The following is a 22531-nucleotide window of genomic DNA, read 5'->3' as shown; positions in this document are numbered from 1 at the left end:
AAGGAACAGAAGTAGGTCGTCTGCGAAAGCCGAACATTTGCAATGGCCCGGAGGCACCGATAGCCCCCTGATGTCCGGATTTTGTCTAATGTCTGTCAGGAGATGCTCCATACACAGAACATAAAGTAACGGGGACAGGGGGCATTCCTGTCTCGTGCCATTACAAAAGGTAAAAGGGGGTGACAGTTGACCGTTTAAGCGTATACGTGCCTTGGGATCGGTATATAATGCCATGATTCGCGTCAACATCTGCTCTCCCATACCAATTTGAGAAAGAGATGCTCTCAAAAACTCCCAATCCACCCGGTCAAAGGCCTCCTCCGCGTCCAGAGACAACAGCAACAAGGGGATGTTACGTTTCTGAGCATGGTGTATCAAAGAGAATGCTCGCAGCGTATTGTCTCTAGCCTCACGTCCGCGGACAAAGCCTACTTGGTCCGGATGGATTAGAGAGGGAACACATTATTTTTTATACAACTCTGTGAAGAAAGGAGGGAAGTTTGAAGGATATATATTATGTTACCTGTATTTATAATATAAAGAAAGAATGTAAAATAGAGATCACCCTAAAAACACTCAAAACATATTATCTCACCGGGAAAGCATATAAACCTCACACATTTCATGCATTCTTCTACTGCACTATATACTGTATACTGCTCATCATCAATATATTATGTACATAATATACATACTCTCACAATGAAGTCATCCACAGTCCCTGGCCTAAGACAGCAATGTGTCAATTTACATCAATAGATAAAAATCCTTAGAATTCATCTTTTCTATCAATTTATAACTATACTTTAAAGAACACAACCAATCAAAGACTTATTAAAACCACCAATAAAGAAACAAATTAAAAAAAAAATCCTGCATTCCTTACCTTATATACAGTCATGGTCGTAAATGTTGGCACCCCTGAAATTTTTCAAGAAAATTAAGTGTTTTTTCACATAAAAGGATTGCAGTAACACATGTTTTGCTATACGAATGTTTAGTCCCTTTGTGTGTATTGAAACTAAACCAAAAAAAGGAGGAAAAAAAGCAAATTGGAGATAATGTCACCAAACTCCAAAAATGGGCTAGACAAAATTATTGGCATGCTTAACTTAATATTTGGTTACACACCCTTTTGAAAAAATAACTGAAATCAATGGCTTCCTATAACCATCAATAAGCTTCTTACACCTCTCAGCCGGAATGTTGGACCACTCTTCCTTTGCAAACTGCTCCAGGTCTCTCTTATTGGAAGGCACCTTTTCCCAACATTCATTTTATGATCTCTCCACAGGTGTTCAATGGGATTTAGATCTGGACTCATTGCTGGTCACTTCAGAACTCTCCAGCACTTTGTTGCAATCCATTTCTGGGTGTTTTTTGACATATGCTTGGGGTCATTGTCCTGCTGGAAGACCCAAGATCTCAGACGCAAACCCAGCTTTCTGACACTGGGCTGTACAGTGCGACCCAAAACTTTGGTAATCCACAGATTTCATGATGCCTTTCACACATTCAAGGCACCCTGTGCCAGAGGCAGAAAAACAACCCCAAATCATAATTGAACCTCCACCATATTTCACTGTAGGTACTGTGTTCTTTTCTTTGTAGGCCTCATTCCATTTTCGGTAAACAGTAGAATGATGTGCTTTACCAAAAAGCTGTTCACAAGACATTTTCCCAGAAGTATTTTGGCTTACTCAAGTTCATTTTGGCAAAAATGTAGTCTTAATTTTTTATGTCTCTTTGTTAGCAGTGAGGTCCTCATGGGTCTCCTGCCATAGTGTTTCATTTCATTTAAATGTCGATGGATAGTTCGCGCTGACACTGATGCTCCCTGAGCCTGCAGGACAGCTTGAATATCTTAGGAACTTGTTTGGGGCTGCTTATCCACCATTCGGACTATCCTGCGTTGACACCTTTCATCAATTTTTCTCTTCCGTCCACGCTCAGGCAGATTAGCTACAGTGCCATGGGTTGCAAACTTCTTGATAATGTTGGGCACTGTGGACAAAGGCAAATCTAGATCTCTGGAGATGGACTTGTAACCTTGAGATTGTTGATATTTTTCCACAATTTTGGTTCTCCAGTCCTCAGACAGTTCTGTTCTTTCTGTTGTCCATGCTTAGTGTGGCACACACAGACACACAATGCAAATACTAAGTGAACTTCTCTCCTATTTATCTGCTTTCAGGTGTGATTTTTATATTACCCACACCTGTTACTTGCCCCAGGTGAGTTTAAAGGAGCATCACATGCTTTAAAAAATCTTATTTTTCCACAATTTTGAAAGGGTGCCATTAATTTTTCCCAGCTCAGTTTTGGAGTTTGGTGTTACATTATGTTCAATTAGCTTTTTTTCCTCCCTTTTTTTGGTTTAGTTCCGATACACACAAAGGGAATAAACGTGTATAGAAAAACATGTTACTGCAATCCCTTTCTGTGAGAAATACTTCATTTTCTAGAAAAATTTCAGCGGTGCCAACATTTACGGCCATGACTGTCGAGGCAATTTTACCATTCAATTTTAATTACTAAAAAACACTTGTGTTTCGGAGTAAAGTAAAGTTTCATAGTAACATGGTAAACCATATATCTTTACCAAATCTGAGTATGCTAGGGCTGAGCATTCAAAACTTTATCGTAAACTTTATCTCGACGTTTAGAGTAGACAAGAATCCTTTAGCTGGACTAAGAGTTTTATAAATATTCTTACAATAGGTTACACAATGTACATTAATAAACCTAAATGACTCTCACTAACTCACATCTCACTAATTTATATCCTCCAAGGCTTCCTTACTTAATAGCCTTAAAGGGGTACTCCACCCCTAGACATCTTATCTCCTATCCAAAGGATAGGGGATAAGATGTCTGATCACGGGGGTCCCATCGCTGGGGACCCCCGCAATATAGCATGACCACGGGAACCGAAGTCTGTGATGTCATGACTCCGCCCCGTGTGACGTCATGCCCTGTCCCCTCAATGCAATGTGGGGGCGTGACGGCCCACAAGGGGGCATGGCCGACATCACAAGGGGGCATGGCGGACCCCTGCAGTGCAAACACAGACCGGCATTTATCATTGTAGGTGTAAGTGAAGCATTTTTCTACACTTTTTTTTTGTCTGCTGAGAATACGTAGGAGCACCAAATTTATGAAATGGCCACATAGCATTTGATAGATTTTTTGCAGGTGACATTTTCTGAAATTTCACTCTTCACATACACCAAAAAGCTAAGCTAAATCTGGGCTGGTGCAGGTTTAGAGACTTTTTGGTGGTTTTGCACCTTTTTTGCGCTTTTTCACAAAAAGGTGCAGTTCATAAAACCCATCCATATCATCTGTATTGCTGAAATCAGTGGATTTCAACAAAAAATCTGCAGAAATGTGTAAACCAAAAGATGCAAAAAAAGGACACTTGCACCAAAATTGCGCCAAATATAGATGAAAAAAAAGGGTAAACACAATGATAAATGCCCGCCACAGTGTTTGGAACCAAATGTTCCGAACGGTGGCCAGTGGAGCACCCCTTTAATATTCACACTGTGATGTCTATGATGGGTTTCTATGTCTGTGCTGTTTATGCCTATTTATTTGCTACGAGCAAAAAAAAAAGTGCTCCATAGGTAAAACAAAACTACACCAAGTGTTAAATAATGGCAAGAATACTGCTCACCCTGGGAGGTTGTGTAAGCTTATACACAACAATGGTATAGGCATGAAGTAATAGGTAATCGTCTGCTGCCCTCCGGCTGGGGTTATAAGGAAACTAGACGGAGAAAGACTTCAAGGAATATAGCCGGCTCACCACGGCGCTGATGTCCATCTGTGTTCGTCAGCACTGTGGTGATCCGGCTGTATCCATTGAAGTATTTCTCCATTTGGTTTCCTTATTTATTTGCTAAAACAGTTTAATTTTTAGATAGCATAAGTTTGATAAATCTGTTTCATTCTTCTAAAACTTTCTAGCTGAAACTGGGCCTACATCTAGGAGGTATAGAGGTATAGGCCTCCCAGATATTGAGGCTTACTACAGAGTGATTCAGTTAAACACCTGGCTGGACATGGTGGCCCCACCTGCCTCTTCAGAAATACACACTCTCCTAAATGACACCCAAAATGGTCACCTTTTGTGAGACCTGTGGCTCCCTCCTGCCTGTCCACACTTAGGTAATTCCATTCCCCTATGTTACGCAGTCTGATGTCTGTCTGGAAGGTGATGGTGCCTACTCAAGCTCCCCCTTCCCTTCTGTCCCCTCTTCGCTCCTCTCCTGGCTGACTCAGATCACCTCCTTGACTTTCTCGCCCATGTGGTCTCAGCTGAACTTTAAGTGTTTTGTTGCAAGAAACTCTAGCTAATTAAGGACCCCACGATTTTGAGGGCCTGATCTCTTCCTTGTTTCCTCGAAAGCGTAATATATTGTCACTTTATCAAATGATCACTTATCCCTCAACAACATCTACACCGGCGGATATCCACACTTGGAAGCAGGAATTGGTTATTGCTCTCTGCCTATAAACTGTCCCCTATTAATCTGTGTTGAAGGTATGAGACTCAAGTGGATTTGCTTTCCCAAATATGATGGGGAGCAAAAGAGTAAAGTCAATGATATCTGCAGGTTTATAAGCTGATCCAACAGGACTCACGACATGATTCTAACTCTTTGGTCCCCATGGAAGCCCTTTTCCACTACACACCCATCTTGCCTACACATCTTGTCTCCAACTAGAGATGCGAGTTAAAGGGGTACTCCAGTGGAAAACTTTTTTTTTTAAATCAACTGATGCCAGAAAGTTAAACAGATTTGCTAATTACTTCTATTAAAAAAAATCTTAATCCTTCCAGTACTTATTAGCAGCTGTATACTACAGAGGAAGTTATTTTCTTTTTGGATTTCTTTTCTGTCATGACCATAGTGCTCTCTGCTGATACCTCTGTCCATTTTCAGAACTGTCCAGAGTAGCATATGTTTGCTATGGGGATTTTCTCCTGCTCTGGACAGTTCCTGACATGGACAGAGGTGTCAGCAGAGAGCACTGTGGTCGTAACAGAAAAGCTATCAAAAAAAAGAATAATTTCCTCTGTAATATACAGCTGCTAATAAGTACTGGAAGGATTAAGATTTTTTAACAGAAGTAATTTACAAATATGTTTAACTTTCTGGCATCATTTGATTTAAAAAAAGAAAAAGTGTTCCACTGGAGTACCATTTAAGCTACCCACATTTTCCTCATACTGTCATCTCCTACCCATTGTCTCCACCCGAGCCACTGTTTAAATCCCCTTCCCCTGTTCTCGTGTCAGATCTTGGGATGTTTAGAATAAAGGCAAAACCTCTGTCTTCATTGATTGTTACTTTCTAAGATTCCTTGACCTATTGTTAACATATTCAGGATCCTCAGAACTCTGTTGTGATGTTCTTGAGTTGTTTGTAATTTAAAACTTGCACCTATATCTTACACCAGAATTCTGGTGCAATTTTGTCTTGCAGTTTAGTAATTTAGGGGTCGTTAGGGGATAAAAAAATGTTTCAAATTTTTTTTTTGTTATTTTGCCAAAATAACAAAAAAATAACCCATACTCACCTGCGCTGTTTCCCCTGCCGCTGCAATGCAGATGGCACCTGAATCATGATCCTCTCTGCTTTTTCCTGCCTTCAATAACGTGCCAACTAGAGATGAGTGAAGTTACAGGGATTTGACTTCTCGGCTCGGCAGTTGCTGACTTTATCCTGCATAAATTAGTTCAGCTTTCAGGTGCTCCGGTGGGCTGGAGATTCTCTCTTAGGACTGTATTCACCTTTTCCAGCCCACTGGAGCACCTGAAAACTGAACTAATTTATGCAGGATAAAGTCAGCAATCGCCGAGCCGCAAATCGAATCACTGTAATTTCGCTCATCTCTAGTGCCAACCCTGCAGGAACTGCCCTCCAAAAAAAAAAAGGGTGACATTATTTGCAATTCTAGAGATGCATTTTTTTTTTAAATGCATGTAAATACACTGTGTGAACACAGCCAGAGCCAGGGTTTGGTACAAATTATGCCAGAATCCTGCCCCATTTTTACTAGTAAATCTGGGCCTATGTACAGTGGTTTTGCTGTGTTTATAACATGAGGAATGATATAAGTGCAATATACAAGTGCAATATATGAAGGGGACTGTGCAATTTGAATACCGCAATGTGTGCAAATGATTGTTTACAGTGGAGGTGCTATGAGAAGGCGTCCTCAATAATTGGAGATTAAAGCACATAATAGCACATAGCACTTTACGTGTTTAAAGACAGAGTTCCTCCGGAGTATATAGCTGCCACTAGTGTGAAACACAGCACACAATATATCAATCACATACACTATGGACATTGTGCAATAAGAAGTGTGTGGTTTACAAAATACCGTTTGGGACAATAAGCAGCAATAACATAGGAAGGTGTGATCATATATATGCAGCCAAGGGATTGTGTGCAATATCAACTGCACATATATAAGCAGAATTGTCACACGGGACTGTGCAATAATAGACTCTTATATATGCTGCTTAACCAATGGGACTATGTGCAATGATGAATGCACATGGTGCAGAGATGTAATCCGGCAACTTGGGAATTAAACAAGTATATAGGGTGTGAGTATATATAAAACACCTACTATATAAGGATCCTGTGGTCTATTGTTTGTCATAAATGTGCTCAAAATGGTGGCGGCCTGAGTGATTAAATAATTATAAAGGTTAAAGAATTGGTTTATATTTTAAACAAAGAAATAAAAGTGAAATTTTAAGTCCCTACATTAATCATAAAATATATACGCACTGGTAGGAGAGCAATTGAATTGGTGTGTTTAAACCACAAAAGGAATACCTATGTACAGTGGTCCCTCAACATACGTTGGTAACTCATTGCAAACGACCCATCGTTTGTCGAATCCATCGTATGTTGAGGGATTCGTGCAATGTAAAGTATAGGAAGTTATACTCACCTGTCCCTGCAGCTCCGAACTGCGTCCTCACCGCTCCCGATGCTGTCCCAGGGGCTCCTGATGCTGTCCCGCTGCTCCGGCGTCTTCTTCGGGATCCTCTGGCTTTTTCCGCATCTTCTCTGGTGTCCGGGCCTCGCTTTCTGGTGACGTTATTACGCTGCGCCGGGACGGCGTGTGCAGCGACGTAATAATGACGCTGGAAAGCGAAGCCCGGACCCCGGAGAAGATGCAGAAAACGCCGGAGGATCGCGAAGAGGACCCGGAGCAGCGGGGATAGGTAACGAACCTGTCCTGGCAGCTTAAACTGCTATCCAACAGCAGCTTAAGCGTTTTGCGCTGTCGGATAGCAGTTAATGCGATGGCCCCGACATATAAAAGCATCGTATGTCGATGCTGACATTGACATGCGATGGCCTCTGAGAGGCCATCGTATGTCGATTTGATCATATGTCGGGGCCATCGCATGTCGGAGGGTTACTGTAATTAATAAACTGCTCCGGTTTTCTCCAATTAGTTAATGTTAACAAACTGGATGATCTCTATTATAACCTTTGTGGTAAGAGGGGAACATATTCAAAAACTTGCTTCTTGTATAAAACTAGACAGTTTAAGATCGCACCAGTTTTGAATATTTGTTTTCTATCTCACTCGCTTTTGATCCAACAGGAATTTTTATTTATTATATCAACTCATGATTCCGGTTTGCGCAGTCCACAGATGAACCCTCATTCACTGTGTGCAGACTGGCTTCATATCTTCATGGTGTCATTTTCAGAAAAAAAAAATAATTATATAAGCAATGTTTACCGAAATTGGGGCCTATACCTTTTTAATAAGTGAGCCAACAAATAGTTTATCTAAACTTAGACTAGACAGATGTGAGAGATTTATCAAAAAGCGTGATCCACTGTGATAAATGTGGTGCACAGTTTTCAAAGAGGTATTCCCATCATATTCATTTATGGTATTTCCTTAAGATATACCACAAATGTATGATAAGTCTGGAAAGAACAAAGGAACCTGTAGACTCTTCTATGATAATTTAACATGAAAAATATTTTTTTTTAAACTATAATAATAATAACTATTATTATAATTATTATTATTATTATTATTATTATTATTATTATTATTTTCATTATTATTATAATTATTTACATTGTGATTACCTAATATTATTATGAATTCTCATTACCTGAATGTATGCATTACAGTTTTACCCATTTATATATTTATAAGTATTCCCATAAATCTATATAACAGAAAAGCAATTGTTGCCATCTCCAAACTTTATTTTAACAATTCAGCACAATATGGCTTTTTGATTCGAGGCACCACATGTCAGACCTTACTAGCTGATTTTGAGGTGTCAAAGTGCACTTTAAGCCAATTTCAAATAGAACATAAAAGTACGTGAGAGACATGTAAGAGAAGTGTGTATTCCCAGGCAGTATAATAGCTTTGTGTAGCTTGTTCTTGAATAAGGCCACTTATACAGTTTGTATCATGGTCTGCCAGTTTATTCTCTATAGTAAAAAAAAAGAAATGAAAATTATCTCCAATACCTACTCTGAGAAACATGGAACTACAAATTATGGTTCACAAAATAGAGAAAAGAATTTTACCCTCCAGATTGAGAGTAAGGGTTCCCAGCACTGTTTTTTTGCTTACTCGAGCAGTATACATCTAATGGCTGAGAATCTGAAATTTATATTAAACAATATTAACCCCATTATTTTTTTCACACATTGAAGGAACAGGAAGTAGAAAAAAATAAAAAAATAAACAAGACTACGGTGTCCATTTTAGGACATTGTCAGTCGTCAGCCATAACTCCGTCCCGCCTCCTCCCTCGGACCAATCCCCGTCGGCCACAACTCCTGATGGAGATTGGTCCGAGGGGGGAGGCAGGACACTGCTTCATCTGATGCGGAACGGAGTTATAGCTGACGACTGACGTTGTCCTAAAATGGACACCGTACAAGACATATAATGCTCTCGCTGTCTCTTTGCAGTATTTTCTTCAAATGATTCTGAATCTACAGGGACCAGACGGGGTTAAGCTCATGCCAATCTGTTCTATCTCCACCTGGTGACTGACTGATGAAGTTGAGAAAAGTCAAGGGGAGGAGCTAAAAGGAAAACAGTCACCCGTTCACCCACACTAAACCCCATACACTGAGTTATAGTGCAGGTGAAAAGGAGACCGATGCGGGGTCTCTGACTTTGCTCCCTCTGAAGATCCTCTTCTGCCTTTGATTTGAATATTCATGGTCGCTGGTCACATGAGCGCTTGTGCCTACTGAGCACTCACGTCCAAGGCCTGTGTCTAATTTTGCAGCTTATCCATATGCAAGTAAATGGAGCTGAAGTACTGTATAATTTATAACCAGATATTGTCCATGGATAGATGTGATGGTTGTTCTCCAAAAATTGTAGACTCTTTTTCTAAAATATTGCACCACATTTGTGTACAGGTTGTGTGTGGGTTTGCAGCTCATTTCCAAGAAAGATAATGAAGTTAATTTGTAATACCACACACAACCTGAGAACTGGAGTGGTGCTGTTTTTGAAAGAAACTAGCTCTGTTTTTTTAAAATGTATTACCGACTAACCCCTTTGATTTGAAGCAGTTGCAATTGGAAAGATGGCAAATTAAAATGAAATAGGTATTGAGTGGCTACACACTATTAGAATGAACGCTGTATACACAGAGGTACTGAGATACAGCCTACCCAAAGGTGCCAATGAAATAGAAGTGCTCAAAAATAAGTGGGATCAACCTTCAAGGTGTGGACAGGAATTAAATTTTTTTTTTTTTTTCATAATAAAGTTTTATTGACATTAACAATGTGTCAAAAGACTGTAAGATAGCAAAAAAAAAAAAAAAAACATACAAACTGGATAGGCAATATGCAACGCATGCACAAGGGTATAGTAAGTCAACAGAACAAGCTACAAAGCGCATGTGTAATCATATTATCATCCACTGCCAGCAAGGCAAGCTATGGGTCAGTCCTATTTTGTGTCATGACTGGCAGTGAGATATAAGTCTGCATGCCCTACTGTTACATATAACGTAAAAAAGCAACAAAACAGGAGGGAAAGAGAAAAGAGAGAAGGGAGGGAAAGAGAAAAAGAATGGAAAAGAAAAGGAAAGAAGGTGGAAAGGAATTAAATTGTTGTGAATACAGGGTTTAAAAAATGTTACACATTTTTTTAAGAAAAAATTAGGATGTAGCTGGTTCTCTGTCAATAAACTGATACTTTATTAGAAATAATTAAATAGAGTTATAAAATAGGCATAGAAGACTAGAATCTGAGCAGGGCCCTTGCTACAGATTCAGATGGTTAATATCACAATAAAACATATAATAAAATGCAATCTGTATGCTCTTTAGTGAATGCAATCTGCCGCCTTACTGAACTTAAATCCAAATGGTAATTCTGGAACTCGGATTGTGACATAGGATATATATATGTTGTTAAAACCGGTATATTTACAATATAAGGGCCTCTTTGAAGGAAAAATAGTATCTTATATTTTGCTTATTTGGAATAGTTTATGGCAGTCTGTTAGCACTACGGCACAAGTTATTGGAGATAGCAATAAATCCAGCTGAAAAGTAAATTGTTATGACAAACTACTCATCTGTAATAGTTATGCCACACAGGTTGGCACGGGCTGCTCCCGGCCTAAATATGTCTTTTATCTGTGGTCCCAAAGTGGAGATTGTAGCTGTGTATGAGTGAAGCGAAGATCGTAGCTGTGAGAAGATAATAGTGAGAAGCGCTGTTTGTGTTGTACAGCGTGCAGGTGCCGGCTCCCTTTGCTGCTCTGTGGCACGGACCGGCGTCCGGCTCAGGATGATGGTAGTTGAGTAGCACAAGTATTGCTGGCAAACCTGATCAGAGAGCTATCCTCGTGCAGAAGTTAGGCACGTAAACACACCATGAGGTGGACCTGGGTTGCATTTGCAAGGAGCTGATCCTAAGAATTTGCAGAAGCAGTTGGGTGGCAATGGTAGTTTAGTAGATTGGGTGGGTATCACAGACGCGTTTCAGGGGAGTTTTATCTATTTCGGTTGTGTGCTTAAGTTTTTGGTATTATTTGTAATTTTCTTTAGCACATTATGGTTATATCCTTGTTTTCATTGATTCTTTATAGTTATTTTTTCTTTACTGCAAAAATGCTTAAAATGTATAAGGGAGGAAAAATGACATAAGAACAAATGCTGCATTTTGTAATAAAAATAAATAAATAACCTGCAACGGACCTAGAAAGAGAGAAAAACAACACAATAAAAAAAAACATTGTAGGCATAGCATTTCCATATAGATTCATAGCGAACATCTGGATAGTGGGATATTTTTCTGGGTATACTATGTTACCTGTGCAGAGGTCATTCTATAAGGAGAGGAAGCTATTGTGTATGGGGTTTTCTGTATACTGGTGTCATCTTTCACTGTAATCCTGTCTGTAATGATCAGGACGGCACTGCTGGAAAGTGATCTGTAAAAAACACGAAGTCTCAGCTTAGTTTTACGCTTAGTGGTCAGAATGAAAACTGCAAACTTTAAAGCGTACCTGTCAGATCCAAAAAAAACATTTTTTAAATATATCACTCAATATCTTATCCTGACCATAGACATCTAATTTTTATGTCTAGCACATTTACTTTTTTGTTATTACACTTTTAATATAGCTCACTAGTCTGAATTCCTCTCAAAGGGAGGGGGCGTGGCTTCACTGTGCAGGTCTCCGCCCCCTCCCTCAGTATGCTGTCTGCTCACATCTCCCCTAGCATTAGCAAAACTACAACTCCCAGCTTGTCCTCACTGACTGTAGTGGGACACAAGATGACAGTGGGAGGATTGTTCCTCCAGCTTTAAGCCCTGTGCTCACAGCTGTCAATCAAGGAAGTGTGTCCATGACATAGGTGATGACGTATGGACACAGCAGGACTAGTATGTGTCCAAGCAGGCAGGGTGGGGGGCAGTTGTTTGACTGGCTTTTTCAGTATGATATACTGAACATTTTTTAATGAAAGCATGGTTTTGCATGCTTTACAACATATCAAAAGTTTTTGTATCTGAAAGTGCCCATTTAAGGATTATTTTTCAATATAGATCTTTAAAGGAGATGCCTCATCCTAAAAATTACTGAAAAATGTATCCCCTATCCGTTGGTTAGTGGATACGTTTTAGATCGCGGGGGTCCAACTGCTGGGACCTCCACAACCTCCTGTATGTGGTCCCAGCTCTCCCCTGGAGTGGTGCATCATGACCCCCACCCAAAGCGGGGGCCGCCACACCCCCTCCATATGTCTCTATGGGAGAGCTGTTTGACTCGGACCTCCACAATCTAAAATGTATATGTAAAGGGGATACGTTTTCAGTAATTTTTAGGATGTGACCTCTCCTTTAATATAGCACATACACCTTGAATGTGGCTTGAAAGTGTACTTGAGAATATCTAATGCAGGTGTAGACATATGTAGGTAATTCTCTGTTGCACTAGCTTTATGTCCTAATTATAAGAGATAACTGAACAAGAATTCTCACATGGGGCAAACCATGGCAAGGAAAACTGTAGAACTCCACTTCACTTTCTTCTGTGGCAAACAACACTCTGAGAAGGTTCTCCAACTTAAAGTAGTACTCCACTGCTCGGCATTTGGAACAAACTGTTCCGAACACTGGAGCTGGTGTCGGGAGCTTGTGATGTCATAACCCCGCCCCCTCATAAGGTCACGCCCTGCCCCCTCCCATAGACGCCCCCTCCCATAGACGCGCATTGAAGGGGCGGGCCATGATGTCATGAGGAAGTGGGGCTATGACATCACTAGCTCCCGATGCCGACTCAGTTTGTTCCAAACACTAAGCAGCGGAGTACTACTTTAACAGGAATGTACTGGTCCATTCTTGGGCAAAACTAGACTCAGTTTAGACAATAAAGTCCTTGTGCAAGCTGGTTAAAGAATACTCCGGTGGAATCAATTGGTGCCAGAAAGTTAAACATATTTGTAAATTACTTCTATTACTTCTACTTCTAAAATCTTAAACCTTCAAATACTTATTAGCTGCTGAATACTACAAGGTAAATTATTTTCTTTTTGGAACACAGAGCTCTCTGCTGACATCACGAGCACAGTGCTCTCTGCTGACATCTCTGTCCATTTTAGGAATTGTCCAGAGCAGCATATGTTTGCTATGGGGATTTTCTTCTACTCTGGACAGTTCTTAAAATGGACAGAGATGTCAGCAGAGAACACTGTGTTCCAAAAAGAAAAGAATTTCCTCTGTAGCATTCAGCAGCTAATATTGGAAGGTTTAAGATTTTTTTAATAGAAGTAATTTACAAATCTGTTTAACTTTCTGGCACCAGTTGATTTAAATAAAAAAAAAAGTTTTCCACCGGAGTACCCCTTTAATGCTTTCATTGGGAGTTTTCAGATAGGTACAAGCTTGATTGAAGAGAGTACTAGTAAAAACGTGGCCTATAAGTTGTAGGTATGCCCAAATACCTAGGCTCACTAAAATCAGTCTCCTCATGGGAAGGTGGTGTAATAGTGCAGAGGAGCGGACATGTGCTCTTGGCTAGGCCAATGTTCTTATGCAATGTTAGGTCCCACCCTATTCCCCAGGAAAGAACAACAGACTTGGGGCAAGTCCTGCTTTCACTGGTTAAAATATTTTACAAATGTAACTTGAGACAAGTTTTAGCAAAATAACCCTTTGCATTCTAAAAAACGTGAGAGAATGTATGTATGTTATGACAAGTAAATGCATATGCAATTTAGTCTTCTTTTACACTGCCGTAAGTGCACGGTAGTGTGACGGCCGCCGGGAGAGCCGGGAAGAATAGCGGGAGAAAAATTATCGCTTTCTATCTCTATATATAAAGGCGCCAGGCGGCCACCATAATAGTAAATGGTAGCTGCTGGGACCCGTTGTTTGCCATTGCTCCAATGGCTGTTTTTTTGTTTTTTTTTTTGCATCAACTGGTGGCAGAAAGTTAAACAGATTTGTAAATTACTTCTATTAAAAATTCTTAATCCTTCAAGTACTTATTAGCGGCTGTATACTACAGAGGAAATTTGTTTCTTTTGGGATTTCTTTTCTGTCACGACCACAGTGCTCTCTGCTGACACTTCTGTCCATTTTGGACAGTTCCTGATATGGACAGAGGTGTCAGCAGAGAGCACTGTGATTGTGACAGAAAAGAAATTCAAAAAGAAAATTATTTCCTCTGTAGTATTCAGCCACTAATAAGTACCGGAAAGATTACGATTTTTTAATAGAAGTCATTTACAAATTTGTTTAACTTTCTGGCATCAGTTGATTTAAAAAAAAAAAAAAGTTTTCCACCGGAGTACCTCTTTAAAGTCGGGGGGGGGGGGGGGGTAGATGAAAACATGAAATACACACTTTGCTGTCCAATAAATCTTATGTTGACTTTAGTCCGGGGGTCAAACTGGTGGTCCTCCAGATGTTGCAAAACTTCAACTCCCAGCATTCCTGATGGCCGTCAGCTGCAGCAAATGGCTGTCTGGGCATGTCCAGGCATGCTGAGAGTTGAATTTTTTGCAACATCTGGAGGGCCACCAGTTTGAGACCCCTGCTTTAGTCACCTGACTATGTTTGGCATAGCAGCTGGTACAGTTGTGCTGGGTCACATAGGGACACAAGAAAATGTATTTTCCAGGCAGCTTAATAAGGATGAATCTGCCTGATATGGGGGGTAGTTAGTGGGGATTATGGGGACTGGATGAGGACTGATTTTAGGCCTACAAGTAGAGCTGGGAACTATAGTGTCAGCAGCAGCAGGAATAGACGGAAATGAAGGGGCATGGACCGGACTGCAAAAGGGCAATATAATCCATTGATGCTGGGAGGTGCTGAACTCCAACACGAGAGATCTGTCAGCATTGAAATAATAAATAGAGCAACCCCCATTAGTGACATGATGGTATGTGATGGTGACAATTACTATACTGCAATACTGAACATACTGATATTATATCAAGCAATGTGAAAAAGGGCAGTAATATTATTATTAATAGAGATAGTAATAATCTATATATATATATATATATATATATATATATATATATATATAACTCAATGTATGCATTATGTGTGTATGTTCCAGTATCACATCCAAACGGCTAAAGATATTAACATGAAACTTGGCACACATGTTACTTATATGTCAACAACAAACATAGGATAGGTGATTTAACCCTTACTCACCCCCATTTGCCAGGGTCGGGGTTTATGTTTAAAATCCCATACAAGTCAATGGGAAATATATGTTACTGCAAAACGGCTGGAGATATTTTGATAATACTTGGTCACATGTTACTTATATGTCAACTTAAAATATAGAATAGTTAATTTAACCCTTAACTACCCCCATTTGTGAGGGTCGGGGTTTTTGTTTAAAGTCCCATGCAAATCAATGGGAAATGTATGTTCCCACATAACTTCCGTACGGCTGGAGATATTTCAATAATATCTGGTACACATATTACTTATATGTCAAATAAAAAGATATGATAGTTAAATTAACCCTTACCTACACCCTTATATAAAAGATGTTTTTGTTTCAAGTCCCTTGCAAGTATATGGGACTTCCAATACCTTACTCCACAAGCTCCGCATCTCCTGGTGAATGTGTCAGTCCGGCTTGCAAGCCACACCCCACATTTACGTCCTGCCCCTTTTATTATCTATCTATTTTGTGCATTGGTCTGGCTTGCAAATCACACCCAGTCCCACAAAGCCACATCCCCTTCTATTTTCATCTTACAATATCTTCATCACAAATCAGTCCCCCCTGAGGACAGGATATGAGGATGGGACATAACAACGGGATATGAGGTCGGGACATGAGGACGGGATATGAGGACAGGATATGAGGTTGAGATAGTAGGACGGGATATGAGGACTATGAGGACATAATAAACCTTTAGGGGGTAACCCCCTTGTGGGGAAAATCCTTACTAGACCCCCCCCCCCCCCCCGTAAAATTAATTATCTTTATTAAGTTCTGATACTAAAATCTACCCTCTTGAACACACGGTTAAAATTATCAGCAGTGGCAGTGGATCATATAGGGAGAGAGTAGCCCCTCCTAATTGCTAGAATTCTACTGGCACTTATTGGCTAATGTATTGTGCACTAAATTCTGTGCACTGATGTGTCAGCATAAACTGCTGCATTAGTATTTTTCTTCCACTGTCCACTGTATTAAAACAAATGGCTATCCTCTCCTGAGATATGAGGATGAGATAGGAGGTCAGTATATGAGGTGGAGATATGATGACGGGATATGAGGTTGAGATATGAGGATGGGATATGGGGTTGGGATATGACAACAATACATGAGGATAGGATATGAAGTCAAAAGCTTCCTCCTTTGTTGATTTTCCTCCCCAACAAGGATTAGGAAGGAAAAACCGGCAACGACGGGTACTCAGCTAGTAATAATAATAATAATACAGTGCATTAAATTCCATTTGGCTTAATTGAAGGACATACGAAACTTACTTTTTTTTTTTTTACAGTTTTTCTTCAGACCTAACCATACCAGATAAGGTTTCCCCAAAAATAGGCTTGTTTTCAGTAATGCAATCACTACCAGGGTCATGCATAAAATGATAGCCTCCCTGTTGTTTGGCACAAAATCACCACTGTAAATTGGAAATAAATGGAAAATCTAGATATAATGGGGGAGATTTATAAAAACCTGTGAAGAGGAAGAGTGCTGCAGTTGCCCATAGCAACCAATTAGAGCGCTTCTTTCATTTTTTACAGGTCTCTTTGAAAGCAGTGATCTGATTGGTTGCTGTGGGCAACTGCACCACTCTTTCTCGCCACAGGATTTGATAAATCTCCCCCATAGAGTTTTAATTAGTGATATTGACCCGGGATGTCACAACAGTAGAAACGTTAAAGCTAAGTTCCCACTTGTTTTTTTCTGTCAGTTTTTGTAATACTGTAACTGCAGTTTTTGAGCCAAAGACAGAAGCGTATTCAAAAGGAATAAGACATATATAGGAAGGACTTATACTTTCCTCCCTAATGAATCCACTTCTGACTTTGGCTCAAAAACCGCAGTGGCAGTATTCCAAAAACTGCCAGAAAAAAAACCAAGTGGAAACTTATCCTTATGGGTTATTTTATGTTAGAAAAGGAGCTTTAACCCTGATCCTTAATACTATAGCATGTTGTACATTGCTCGAGTTACCCACCATACATTAACCGGAATTACATTATTGAGTAGGAGATATAAGCATATTTATTTTTCAATTCCATTTTTTACATGGTGACAATTCCCTTTAATCTGCCTTGTAGTTTGTTTGTATTTGCGCTATTCAATGTTTATAATGATACATTACAGCTGAATACAAGGCGAATCAGAGATTGGATTAAGTCAGGAACGCGGCAATCACCTTTATGTGTCTATGGTTTACTATGAATAAAGATTCTCATTGGGAACAATGATATACACTTCAGCGGTCCTCTGGAGAACAGTGTACTACACTGGAGAGATTCATGAATGTGAGCGGAGCACAAGCCAACAAGAACGTGTCCTCATAAAAGAGCCACAAGAAGCTTATCAGCCTTTAGTTCTTTATACAATCACAAGGTTGTCAGGCTATTTTTCCCTCCACAAGAAGAAGATGATAAACCACCAAATTTGATGTACATATCTTCTTATAATAGAAAGCAGTAAATAAATTAAATGGCAATTGTGCTTTTCCTGGCAAGAAATAACATAAAATCTCTGTAGGGAAGTTGTCACATAAAATAATATAGTTTAATGTAAATCATAAACTCATCCATATCTTTCTTTAGACCACAGGGTTGGAGACTGTACGCTTCAATAAAAAAATGTATTAAAGGGGTATTCCCATCATAAAATGTCATGGCATATTTCTAGGAATTTTACATTTGAACCCCTAGAAATACTGACTTCAGCTTTATCCCGTCCAGTGGCACTCCATTTAACCTTTCATACAGAGAACTACAATACAGTTCCATACTAGTAAATCGGGCCATGTTGCCATTCCTGTGACAAAAGAATTTGGAAGACCTTGTGCATAGAAATTTAACAGGTAAAATCTTTAAAAGAGATATTCCATTGTGATCCAAAAATTTGTATATTGCTGGGAATGTACCTCCCCCCCTCCCCTTTGGCTCCTTCCGGTCCATCTCTTCTGCTTCGCGAAAGTTTAGACAGGACCTGCCAGCTCAGCCAATCACTGGCCAAGACGGGACACCTCTGCATTCAGTGATTGGCTGAGCAGGCAGGTCATGCTCCAAGTCGTCTTGTTGGTAGCAGGCAGCGGGGGAATTTTTTTTTTCTCTTCATCCGCTATAATATATACATTTTTTGACTGCACTGAAATACTCCTTTACCTTCATTATTCTTAGGATTGTTAAACCTTAAAATTAAAACAGTCAGACCGCTCTTAAACTGGGAACTTATTGTAAAATATGTTACTGGGTCCCCACCTACCATGTCATCCTGATGGCAAGCGGCCTTTGGGCCTCTTCCAATACCAGAGACTGTGTGCCATTGGGGGAGATTTATTATTACAAGCTGTGTAAAGGAAAAGTTGACTAGTTGCCCATAGCAACCAATCAGATTGCTTCTTTTATTTTTCAAATAAAATGAATGAAGCAATCTGGTTGCTACGGGCAGCTGGTCAACTTTTCCTCTGTACAGGTTTTGATTAATCTTCCCCATTGTCTCTTCAGCACCCCCTATAGGTACACCCTTGTTGCTACAGCTGTGCTATATTCCTCACTTTTTTATTCATCCTTTTTTTTATCATTATAAATTTCATTTTTCAGATTTTTTTCCAAAACACTGGCACAGTAGGAGTAAAAGCATCAACTTACCCCTTAAAAGGACTTTCAGCCAGGTAGCACTACAAGTCTAATGAATTTTGACTGGCATGTTTAATCCAGCATGTCACTTATTACCAGGAAACGTATGGGTAATGATGAATTTACAAATTGTATTGCAGAATAAAATTCATTGCCATCAAGGGACGTGTTGTGTTTTTTTTTTTTCTTAGCAGCTAGAATGCAGAAGCTCACCTTACCTGTGACAAAGTGTGTGCCGTAATGAATTCTTTCCAGATCCACTGTCTCATTGCTGAGGTTACGATCCCAGCAATATTTAAAATAGTTTAGATTGCATATCATTGTTTGGGAAAAGAGTTTATTACTCATTACCGACCAGTTTACTGATGATTGATATAACATTCTGCTCAGCAGGGAAAAAAATGAGAAAGTTTTATGAATAATTTATACAATCCTGGCATATTTAAGATATGGACAATAAGTGTAAGATTGTTATTTCTTGTGCTCGTTCTTATAGCGTAATGGGAGAAATGTGCTGGGAGAAAGGGCTGTTTGTAATTGTAAAAGTATACATATTTAAGTACTCTTTAAAGGGGTACTCCAGTGGAAAACATTTTTTTTTTTAAATCAACTGGTGCCAGAAAGTTACAAAGATTTGTAAATTATTTCTATTTAAAAAATCTTAATCATTCCGTACTTATTAGCTTCTGTTTACTACAGAGGAAGTTGTGTAGTTCTTTCCAGTCTGACCACAGTGCTCTCTGCTGACACCATGTCAGGAACTGTCAGGAGTAGCAGTATATTCCCATAGAAAATGTCTCCTACTCTCGACAGAGAGCACTGTGGTCAGACAGAAAATACATTTAAAAATAAAAGAACTCCCTGTGGAACATACAGCAGCTGATAAGTACTAGAAGGGTTAAGCTTTTGTAATCGAAGTAATTTACAAATCTATTTAACATTCTGGCACAAGTTGATTTAAAATGTTTTCCACCGGAGTACCCCTTTAACACATTGTTAAAAAAAAACTGAGACACCGAATCACACACTAAAATTGTTCTCCTTGTGCCACCAGAGATGTTATGGTGCACCAATTGGTAAGTAAAAAGCCTAGATGTCCTTTAGGACCAGGTTAGATAGCCAGCCCTTTCCATCTCTTTAGCACTGAGCTTGCTATCTTGGAGGGTGGTAAGGGTGCCAGAACTGTTCTACTGCTTGTGAGTTTCTGAACAAACCGGTGTAAAGGTGCACGCCAGAACTCCGAATCCAAGATGGCAACTGCTTCCTATTGCATTATCTCCTCTGCCAAGGGCTGGCTGGGTCTGCTGCTTTTACAAATGCACATGAGACAGCCAATGAACGAAAGTTCACCCAATGAGCACACAAGAACATAACTGTGGGTAAGTTTTAGGCTTAAAGGGTTACTCTGGTGGAAAATAATTTTTTTAAATCAACTAGTGTCAAAAAGTTATACAGATTTGTAAGTTATAGAAAAAAGAATGGTGCAGCTCACAATTATATACTGGCCGAGGTGGATTTGGCAATACACCTATTCCCAAGGTGTAATAGTTTGGAATAAATATAAAGAAAAAAGGGAGATGCCCACACCTCAAGGACAGTGACAATGAATGTAGTAAATGTAATTGTAGTAATTTATTGGCTGAGACCGTGCTTCAAATAACTAATGAATAAAATGTATTAAAATACATAGAAATTCCACTCACAGGGCCCTTGTGGGAGGAATCATTGCACCAATATACCATACAATAATAAAAATATTAAAAATAAATTTATGAACAAAATGCAATAATAATGACTGCCAAATGATCCAGCAATGTGACTAATAATCCAACAATGTTGGTTGACTGAAGTGATTTATATTCCAGCAACGAAAAAGTGAAATAATAGGTTAAATGTCCAATACTGCTATACAGTAAGTCACAGGTGTAAAAATGAGATGTTATATTACCGATTTCACTGTGCCGTCTCCTCTCACTGGTTGGCAAAAATGCTGGCTGACCTGTGTGCGCTTGCATGCGCCGAGCACGGCTGGTCCAGACGGCGCTGGGCCCGATAGTTGCTGTGTTTCCATCAATTGCTCCTATCTCCCGCTGACCACTGACGTCAGACACCTCCGCCACGAGGGATTACTATCAGTCTGCCCTAAAAGACCTTCGGAGCAACCGCACGGAAACTACCGGGCCAAGCGTCTTCTGGACCAGCCGTGCGTGACGCATGCAAGCACACACAGGTCAGCCAGCATTTAAATTACTACAATTACATTTACTACATTCATTGTCACTGTCCTTGAGGTGTGGGCATCTCCCTGTTTTCTTTAGATTTGTAAGTTACTTCTATTTGGTCAGACAGAAAATAAAAGAAATTAAAAAAAGAAAAGAACTTCCTCTGGAGCATACAGCAATTGATAAGTACTGGAAGAATTAAGATTTTTAAATAGAAGTGTCACGATGCCGGCTGGCAGGAGGTGGATCCTCTGTGCCAGAGAGGGATTGGCGTGGACCGTGCTAGTGGACCGGTTCTAAGTCACTACTGGTATTCACCAGAGCCCGCCGCAAAGCGAGATGGTCTTGCTGCGGCGGTAGTGACCAGGTCGTATCCACTAGCAACGGCTCAACCTCTCTGACTGCTGAAGATAGGCGCGGTACAAGGGAGTAGACAGAAGCAAGGTCGGACGTAGCAGAAGGTCGGGGCAGGCAGCAAGGATCGTAGTCAGGGGCAACGGCAGGAGGTCTGGAACACAGGCTAGGAACACACAAGGGAACGCTTTCACTAGGCACAAGGGCAACAAGATCCGGCGAGGGAGTGCAGGGGAAGTGAGGTATATATATGGAGTGCACAGGTGAACACACTAATTAGAACCACTGCGCCAATCAGCGGCGCAGTGGCCCTTTAAATCGCAGAGACCCGGCGCGCACGCGCCCTAGGGAGCAGGGCCGCGCGCGCCGGGACAGGACCGACGGAGAGCGAGTCAGGTACGGGAGCCGGGGTGCGCATCGCGAGCGGGCGCCACCCGCATCGCGAATCGCATCCCGGCTGGAGGCGGTATCGCAGCGCACCCGGTCAGTGGATCTGACGGGGCGCTGCAGTAACGAGAGTGTAGCGAGCGCTCCGGGGAGGAGCGGGGACCCGGAGCGCTCGGCGTAACAGTACCCCCCCCCCCCCTTGGGTCTCCCCCTCTTCTTTGAGCCTGAGAACCTGAGGACCAGACTTTTATCTAGGATATTGTCCTCAGGTTCCCAGGATCTCTCTTCAGGACCACAGCCCTCCCAGTCAACCAGAAAAAAGGTTTACCCTCTGACCTTTTTGGAGGCCAGTATCTCCTTTACAGGAAAGATGTCCGAAGAACCGGAGACAGGAGTGGGAGAAATAAGTTTAGGAGAGAAACGGTTGAGGATGAGTGGTTTAAGAAGAGAGACATGAAAGGCATTAGGAATACGAAGAGAAGGAGGAAGAAGAAGTTTGTAAGAGACAGGGTTAATCTGGCACAAAACTTTGAAAGGACCAAGATAGCGTGGTCCCAATTTGTAGCTGGGAACACGGAAGCGGACATATTTAGCGGAGAGCCATACCTTGTCTCCGGGAGAAAAAATGGGGGGAGCTCTTCTTTTCTTATCAGCAAACTTCTTCATGCGTGATGAAGCCTGTA

General features: G+C 40.6%; 1 long non-coding RNA gene across 2 annotated transcripts; it reads right to left on the bottom strand.

Moving 5' to 3' along the window:
- Positions 1-9867: 9867 nt before the first annotated feature.
- LOC130284546 (uncharacterized) lies at positions 9868-14527 on the bottom strand. 2 transcript variants are annotated; one of them, XR_008847069.1, is made up of 3 exons: positions 14413-14527; positions 11374-11494; positions 9868-11258 (listed from the first exon to the last, which is right to left on the bottom strand). It is a non-coding gene; the product is annotated as an uncharacterized LOC130284546 (long non-coding RNA). The 2 variants fall into 2 exon arrangements; XR_008847070.1 differs by lacking the exon at positions 14413-14527 and adding an exon at positions 12547-12669.
- Between the last annotated feature and the right edge of the window lie 8004 nt (positions 14528-22531).

The sequence above is a fragment of the Hyla sarda genome, chromosome 8, assembly GCF_029499605.1.
Source record: "Hyla sarda isolate aHylSar1 chromosome 8, aHylSar1.hap1, whole genome shotgun sequence".
Lineage (NCBI taxonomy): Eukaryota > Metazoa > Chordata > Amphibia > Anura > Hylidae > Hyla > Hyla sarda.
The sequence above is the reverse complement of the archived record's forward strand: the minus strand, read 5'-3'. Positions and strand labels throughout refer to the sequence as shown.